This window comes from Etheostoma cragini, chromosome 10, assembly GCF_013103735.1.
Source record: "Etheostoma cragini isolate CJK2018 chromosome 10, CSU_Ecrag_1.0, whole genome shotgun sequence".
Lineage (NCBI taxonomy): Eukaryota > Metazoa > Chordata > Actinopteri > Perciformes > Percidae > Etheostoma > Etheostoma cragini.
This window is the reverse complement of record NC_048416.1, coordinates 659,616-669,172: the sequence shown is the minus strand read 5'-3', so window position 1 is coordinate 669,172 and position 9,557 is coordinate 659,616.

Here is a 9,557-nt window from a genome sequence, read left to right as displayed (position 1 = left end):
TATTCCTATCAATGAGTTTAAAGCTAGATTCACGAGACCCACTTTGTGATTGACATTTTTGAGAAGAAAACTATATGTTGCACACATATTGCTTATTCACTCTCATCACCCCCCCGATGGAAATCCCATTAAGCACAACTTGACAGCTCCGAGGACCGTTGCAGAGAGTGATGGCAGCTGGTTAAACCGGCGGAGAATAAAGGTGATTTGCAAAAAAAACAAAAAAAAAACAAACCCAAACAGATGCCCCTCTAAGTGGTAAAAAGGGGAGCGGTAATGAAAGCTCGTGTTCAGTTAGGCCTCCTGTCTTTTTCCAGTGGGGACAAGACAGGACAGCTTTATCAGGGATATTTTGGATTCTTTTTTCAGGTCCGGGAGCAGGACCTGTGCCTGCGCGCTGATGGCCGGCAGGTTTATCTAAGCTGACAGAGATGAATCTCCCAGCAGAGGGCTGGGCCTGTTCAGCTGTCCTGCTGAGGGGCGCCCACACCACGGCTGACATTAAATTATTACAGGAGGTAATTAGTCTTCTGTTTTTCACCAAGATGCCAAACACTCTCGATCTCATGCTCTCGTGCACACACCTACAGTGTGTCGCATAGACGTGCAGTGTAGATAGAGAGGGAGGGATTAAACCAGAGGAGGGTGGGCTTTCTAACACATTTAACTTATCTTCTACATAACGTTGAATAAACTTCAGATGTAGTACCAAGTACCTGAATGAACAGTTGTAAATAGTAGTTAATCAATAAACAATAACAGGCTACAACGCCAAAAGGAGCCACGTTTATCCTTCAGAATAAAAGCATCCCATCACCTACTTTCTTCCTCAGTTAAATTCTCAGTTTCTAATTTGAATAATGACACTGAATAAAAGACTGCACCGTTGGACTCGATGGTATCAGACATTACTACCTTTAGTTGTTCAATAAGCAGACCTTCAGAGAGAAGTGCAAAAAATATGATCACAACTCAAGAGAGGCTTTAGACTTTTTATTTCTATCCCTCTCTCCTCCTGGTGCTCAGTCCCAAACTTGTTTTTTTGATATACGAAGTGAAATTAATGTTGATTCCCTATCAAGGAAAATATGATTTGGCTGTCACATTATGAATATTGTTGCTTTTATGGACTATATTATGCAAAGTCATGCAAATTAGATATGCAGCTATCAGAGAAAACAACCCTTAATTTTGTCCTTCTGCTATTCCTGTGTTTAGCGTGTAATGTGGTTATGTGTGATGCCAGCAAATGAAAAGTCACTTTCATGGCATATTATTTTCTCATGTCACTCGCTGATCAAGTGGTGCATCCATTACCTCCACATCATCCTAAGACAAACAACCAGAAAGCCTTTTTGTCCACAACCTTTCCAGTTTATTGTGTACAACACCAAAGTTTTTGCAAAGTGTGATAACTTTAAACAAACACGCTAAAACCCATAGCCCTGACCCATAACCACGTTGTTTTTGTTTGTGTGTAAATGACGATGTTAAAGTGAAGATGCGTTTAAAATAATCTCCTCTCTGCCTCTCCCTGTCCCTCTCCCTCTCAGTAGTTTACAGTTACTTAGATCCGCCTGTAGTGCCGTTCTCTCATTCAGTGGGTCATTTGAGGGGTAAAGAGTAATTTACCATGAAAATCCAATTGCTTTAATCTAATTTCCTTTGATATAATTCACAATAGGCTTACAGCCACAAAGCATTTACCTAGCTGCAACAGTGGAAGTGCCCCTGGGGGACAATTAGAGTCCAGCTACAGGTACCTGTCTCACCACACATTAAATAAGCAGCGTGTGCTGCCACTGGATTTACAATGCAATGAAGACGATCAAAAGAAGTGGGGAAAACCACAGATGCATAGCGTGGAGTCAAGAATTCTGTTTTTGATTCATTTGGTTTCACTTCAGTGTGATCGCTTCTCTTCACCAACAACATGGTTTTGTTTATGTGACCATTATCTAGCAATCTTTTATAGTTGTGTTATTTCCCTTCTGCTGGTAATTCACACACCTCTTTAACAGGTTTTTGGTGCCCCAATATTAAATGAATACAAAACAAATATTAAAATGCATTTGTAACACAACAGGATAGAGTCATCGTTCAGGACTCATCCCAGAACATCTTCAACAATATATGTATAGATACAATTTTCTCAGTCTTAATCATTCAAAAAATTACTAGAAAGTGTATTCTTCCGTTTTACAGAGTCTTAAATTGCGGATCAGCGCCCTCAGTCTAGGTGGTGATAATTCACCTTAAAGTGATCATCTTCTGCTCATTTTCAGGTTCATAAATGTATTCAGAGGTTGTATCAGAATAGTTGCCAAAAGGTAATTCTGTTTTATTAACATAATGTAGCACCGGATTATAACGTTGTTTACATGTGTGAGGCTTTTAATTTGATTTTAATATTGTAGCCTGGTCCTACCAGACTCTGGTCCATTATCCCGGTCCTACTAGACTCTGGTCCATTAGCCCGGTCCTACTAGACTCTGGTCCATTAGCCCGGTCCTACCAGACTCTGGTCCATTAGCCTGGTCCAGACTCTGGTCCCTTAGCCTGGTCCTACCAGACTCTGGCACATTAGCCCGGTCCTACCAGACTCTGGTCCATTAGCCTGGTCCTACCAGACTCTGGTCCATTAGCCCGGTCCTACCAGACTCTGGTCCATTAGCCAGGTCCTACCAGACTCTGGTCCATTATTCCTGTCCTACCCGACTCTTGTCCATTAGCCTGGTCCTACCAGACTCTGGTCCATTAGCCCGGTCCTACCAGACTCTGGTCCATTAGCCCTGTCCTACCAGACTCTGGTCCATTAGCCCGGTCCTACCAGACGCTGGTCCATTAGCCTGGTCCTGCCAGACTCTGGGTACTGTTTTGAAGTTTAAAAACTGGATCTGCCGTAACCAATCACCAGCGTTTGGTCGTGACGTCGGTTGTGACGCTGGTGTTAGCTTTACACAACTCCTTCACCACCAACGTCCTGTCTTACAAATATCAAGCTAACTTGAGTGCCATATATTACATACAGTACATAATACATATACATTTAACAGTTGTACATGTTACCTGCACAAATGTTACCTGTAGCCAGGTAACAACAAGGGTATGTGTGGCTGTGTTGGCAGGTTAAAAGAAAATCCGCCAGAAAAGAAACAGTGAATTGCACTAACAAACAATGTGTTCATTCTGATCCAGCACAAAGTAAAAACCTCAGTCTGGCTCGTCCTAAATAATGCAGTCCTTTGGTTTTCTTTGGTTTCTGCCACAGTTGAACCAATTCAAGAGACATGCATGGGACCTACATGTAACGTCCATGTGATCTCATGCTTCATGCTCATGCAGGGGATCTCTTCCCTGGGGTTCAAGGGCTGTCCATGTGACACGTGATGCTAACCGGTCACACATCACACTGATTGCACATTGGATGCGTGAAAAACGGCAAGAAGACTCAGAAAATGCCAAAGGTGTGTTGTGTTCTTCCCTGCGGCCCTGACACCAGCGGTTTAGGCTTGTCCGACCGATGAACCAAACCATTTCCGACGAGCAGGCGGGGGAGGTGGCGTGGGTATCGATTGTACATTCAGACTGCTTCCGCATCCTTTTTGTCGACCGAACTCAGACAGAGAGATTCAGAGAAGCCTGTGTTTGAAGTGTGTTTGCATGGTAAATCGCAGCATACCACCTGCTTCAGTATCCTTTACTTATTGTAATTCACAGGTCTGTGAGCCTCTTCACAGCTAGGCTACCTTCCTTCCGAAGCCATTCAGCACAGATGTCACACACTGCCTGAGAGGCACGCCCACAATTTACACACACACACACACACATTTTCCCAGCAGTATATCATTTCTCAATGTCATTTTTAATGAATGTGAGACCACATCAGGTCATATCCGTCTCAAATCATAAACCTCCATAATAAGTTGGAATAGATCGTTCATGGTAGTAGGGCTTGGCTATGCCTGTTACCAGCTCTGTAATTGTAAAATATTGGACAATCCATCTGAATTATATGCTTCAAGCCTTTCCCGGTAACAGCTGCATATTGTCTTGTCATTTGTGAAACATAGGTAAATATATTGAGTTACAGTCCTAAAAGTCTAATGTGGTCTGCTAAAAAACACTTTCAACTGTTCTGTTGTTCAAAAATCATCACTGATAAATTGCTCCAATGACATGTTTATTAAATGAAATAGCCTGTTTTGAAGGTGGAAGCAAAAAGCAACAATGGGAGAATGAAGATTACAATGAATAACAACTCTATTATGTCCCTTGTCCTCTATCTCTTGTTTTCCCTCCTCTCTCTAATCTCATTTCACAAGGGACCACGGCGAGGAGAAGGCAAGTTTTCCTGTGGTATCACACAAGAGACTACTCTTCCACAGGAGGAAAAATGAAGCGAATAAATAAAGAGAAAATCGAATTCTTTCAGCCGTTGCAGGAGCGCCAGCCAATGAATCAGAAGAATACATTCTCTCCAGAGATAAACAAACATGATATTTCAGCTGGGAGCTTCGGAACGGAAGGACCGCTGTCGCTCTCATAAAGTTCAGAGCGCTCCGGACCGTAAAGAGGAGCCGCCTTCTCAATCAGGAAAGCCTCTGACAGGGAGGCCTTTACAGCTGGAGCTATGTGATGAAAACACACAGGAAACCTTGCACACATATGCCCTCAAGCATGACTTAACGCCACAGATATACAGCCTCATATAGAAAGCCATTAAAGTGGGATTTTGAGGCAAGTGTCTCCCAACACACTGTCAACACACTAAATGCTCGTAGGCTTGATTTACACCCCACCGCACTGCACTGTACCTGGATGACGAGATAATAAAACCTGCAGCCTTATCCGAGAGACATGCAAAAAATAACTTCAACAATAAATCTGTCTTAATTTCTGATTTTCTTTGGTTATTCAAGGATGCTTGCTTGTATTACTTTTAGGATATATAAGCTTGATGCTCTTCATCATCAGTGTGAATAGGGAGACATTTGTGGTTTCCGTGTTGTGGCTCAGCGATGATAACAAGACAACAGTGACAGCCAGAGTCAACATTTATGCTGTTGACTTTAAAGGTCAAAGTCTTGTGCATGTTCCCTTGCCTTTTTCAAATCTTCTGGCAGAAGCACGAGCCGCGGATGTGAGAGAGCCACTCATGTGAAGTGAGACTTGAAAAGAGAAAGCTGGAGGCTGCGAGGCAGAGGCATTTGAGGACTCTTTGGAGGGGAAACAAATATGTTTATTTATATGGCTTGCTAATTCAAAAGAGGAAAAGGTTTAAAAACTAAAAATCGATTTGAATGGTGTTTGAGCGTCTAATAAAGACTGGATTGTTTTTCTTAGTTTCTTTGTGGAAAAGGATGAACCATTTTGTTGTTATTGCAAAATATGTCAAACTTCTTGGCTGAGGTTTTGACTCTCCTTAATTTGTTGGATTGTTTCCAAACACACACCAAACTCTAGCCTTGACAGGTTAAATGGTTCCTGTAACACAGAGACACATTACTTTAGCACGGAGAGAGTATTTTGGAAGAACAGCATGGCGAACTGGAGAGCTGCTAGTCTCTTGTCTTGCTCCTAGGAAACAACACATAATTCGTCCCGGCACTTGTACTGTTAGTGCTGTGTAACACTTGTACAGGCATGTCAGCTATCTTTGGAGATAAATGGATTCCTGTGGAAATACAAAGGGCAGACCGTGTAGTTAGATTTTTCTTTCTTTCCTGTGTAATTACAATCATGACATTTTTTAAGCATGTAGCAGCAAAATGGGCATTTAAGCAGGTTCTTGTGTGCTGATGTGGACTACCATGTCTGCAATTGTTTCTTCCTTACTTAGTCACTGTGCATTTCCACTTTTCAGTATTTGAGGCCCGAAAGAGTAAGGCTCCATCCCACCAGAGCATCTCACTCAAAATCGATAAGAGCCACCGACATTGTGAATGACTGAGCTATCATCCTTCACTATTTATAGCGTGTGATGCTCTGTGAACCGTGAAATTAATAAATAGCATGCTCAGTAATTGCCTGGAAACCAAGCGCTGTGGCAAAGTGAAGTAGAAAATCAGTGGCATCAGATGGGGTTTCTAATAAGTTGTCACATTATTGTCAATGACCTTCAAGCAATTAAAACAGGAGAAGAGTAAAAGAGAGACTGAGAGAGGGGGTAGGATAGGGAGGAGGGGTTAAGAGCAGTTGAATTGATGGGAGTACAAGAGAACTCTATTAGCATAGGAGGATCTTCATTAAAAGGTACTGACTGAGAGAGGGAGACTGCTCCTTCGAGCTGCAGGTTTGCCAACGGCCTAGTTTGAGCATTATTTTGCTTAATCTGACGCTGGTGACACCAAGGTCCTTATGAAATCAAAAGCTGCTCCATTCAACAAAACGTCAGTGGGGGAGGAGGGAAGCAGTTTGCCCGATGAGCTCAATGAGCACCGCTGATGGTTTAAGGTACTTTTTCTTATTAATGGTGCTTTGGTTGAGCTAGGATGTGTAAAGAAAACACACCCGTTCACATAAAAGAGAGGATTTTACACAGCATACAATCCAGCTACCAACACTTGGCTGATTTTAAAAGCGCATATTATCAGCAAGCAGACAGCAGAAGTAGCCTAATAAAACATAAAAGGCATGTAGAGTGTATTCACACTACACTAACAATGAGGTCACTCTCGCCCCGCGATGTGATTTGGGTGATCGGATTTTCACTGCATTCTGGGTGTGTCTGCACCCTTTCTTGTCTGTTATTAGATCACCTGAAATGTCTTTTAACGCCCAAGTGTCTGAGCAAGGTCATGCTGACACCAGCACAGCAACACTGTAAACTACAGCGGTTCCAGCTCATCACACTTACCAAGCTGCTCATTAGTACATTGTGTTAAGCCTGGCAATACACTTTAAACATCTCCAAATGCCAACAGCTTTCAGGATGAAATAACAGTAATAGGGACTTTCGTGACATAGCAATCAACAGTTTGTAAGCAAATGAGACACTAAAACAACTTTGCACTGACACATTGGCAGTGGGGGCAGCAGTTTGAGCACTAAGTGAAAAAATATAACATAAAATAGACAGCAAAATATAAGTAAAGTAAGTAAAAGGCTACAGAAGTCCCAAATGGTATGCTTTGTTATTAGTCATCAGAGTGCTGTGAAATGATGGTGCTGAAGTGGAGGTTTCTGTCTGAGAGGATGCTGCTGACCTGGTTCCTGGATGCTAGACTCATTTGCACAATGTTACTCACATTTTTCTCCTTGCCTGAGTTTAATAAAAACATGCATAAATACACACAACAACACAGTGTATATACATGTCAGGCATTAGTTCCAGAAAATGTGGTATCATACAGTAGGTGTACCACAAATATATTAATCTGTCTGTACTACGTCCTGGATCCCCACAAATTGAAATAAATATACGTACAGACCATGAAGTTCTTTATAAATAACTACTGTAACTTTTCATAAGAACACTTAAACATTCTTATTTTGCATTTTTGAGGGTGTCAGAAACAAGATGATATGGCAAATCATAAAAAGCAGTGTGTTATTTACAACTGATGAAGGGGAGTGCAGAGTTAGGTTAAAATTATCATTATTAGTATCACTGCAAGCCACTTCTTTCACATTCAAGGAATAGTGTGATCCATTGTTAATTTCAAAATATGAAGTAGCTTTAAAATAGTATTTCATATTTTTACATTGTCATCATTATATCAATAAATGAAGCAGACCTTCAAACACCCATCCATCTTTGTGCACTCATCCAGTGTCGGGTCTCGGGGGCACCAGCTCCAGCAGGGGACCCCAAACCCGAGCCACATTAACCAGCTCCAACTAGGGGGTCCTGAGGCGTTCCCAGGCCAGGTTGGAGATACAATCTCTCCACCTAGTCCTGGGTCTTCCCCGAGGCCTCCTATCAGCTCGACATCCCTCCACCTAGTATTGGGTCTTCACCAAGGCTTCATCCCAGATGGATATCCCTCCTAGTCCTGGGTCTTCCCCAAGGCCTCCTCCTAGCTCTACTCCTCCTCTCGGATGACTGGAGATCTGGTTCTTTGGGTCATGACCCAGCCTTCATGACCATAGGTGAAGGTAGGAACCAGAACTGAACGGTAGACCGAGAGCTTTGCCCTCTGCCTCAGCTCTCTTCTTGTCACAACGGTGCAATAAATTCAATGTAATACCCCCCCGCTGCTCCGATTCTCGGACCAATCTCCTGCTCCATTGTCCCCTCACTGTCCTCAAACACACTGTTGTATTTCTGACCTGGAGCAGTTGACAGATAAAGGCCAGTGAAGGCAGCTTTATTTATACAGCACATTTCAAGCACAGAGGCAATTAAAAGGGCTTTGCATAGGCACAGAAAAAATAAGACTGATATTCAAAAGCCATAAGCAATATAAACGGACTAAAATAAATTAAGATAGAATAAAATTAGATTCATAAAGTAGTAGCACTTAAAAAGCTATTCTATAAGTAACTGGACGCCAGTGTAAACATCTCAGAGATAATGTGCTCATTCCTCTTTGTTCTTGTTAGAACTCTGGAAGAAGCGTTGTGAATGAGCTGGAGTTGTCTGACAGTCTTTTGGGGAAGACCAGACAAGAGACTCTGCATAAATGAGTTTCTCTAAATTAGTGTCTTGATGTAGCTGCTGAAGCGCAGATCTGAGTCTATTAAAACATCACCATGTCTAACTCGGGTTTTCATCTTACGGCTCTGGAATCAAGCTGAGCAATAACTTTTATTCTTATTTGTCGCTAAATACACTGATTTCTGTCTTGTCCTCATTTAGTGTAAGTGGACATAGTCACAGATAGTCAGCCATAGACAATTTTTAGCGTTTAGAAGAAACTGAAAATAGTTTTAAAAAAGCTAGTTGAGAGAGTGTTGAAACATGAGTCAAGATGCTTCAATAGATCCGTCATAACGTCAGTATTGACAGCATTAAACAATGACAATCTATCCAAATTGCGTCTGTGCGGTTGCAGCAGTGGTCTGGTGTTTGACATGGAATGGTCAATAAAATATTGTTGAAAAAGATGCTGACTCATTACACTCATTAAAAGATGAAGAAACTCGTCACATAGGATATCAAGAAAACGCACACATTGACACCCTTGCTAATAATCAAATCCATTGTGTGCCCTTGGTTACGTTGGGGCCTTTCACATGCTGTGTCAACACTTTGGAAATTTACCTAGCAGTTACTAGCAGTATGAAATTACCAGTCATGACAAGATAGTCAATAGAGCTTGAACGCTGGGTCCCGGCTCTGCCTGGAAACATTGTGAGTGCCATCCTCAATTCACCTACCTGAGCAAAACCCCCACAGAGAGAACAATCTGCTTCGCTAGAGTTCATCGCTGGAGCACATCCTTCTGTCTGAAATATACAAGCAACCTCTCACTCATTAATTAGTCAACCTCTTTACCTGTGGGCCAGCCTGCCATACTCTGCTGTGATTGATGGAACAAGAACAAAGGAACAAGACCATGATTACTGATGAGGATTATAAATACATTTCAATTAATAAAACCTCCCATTGG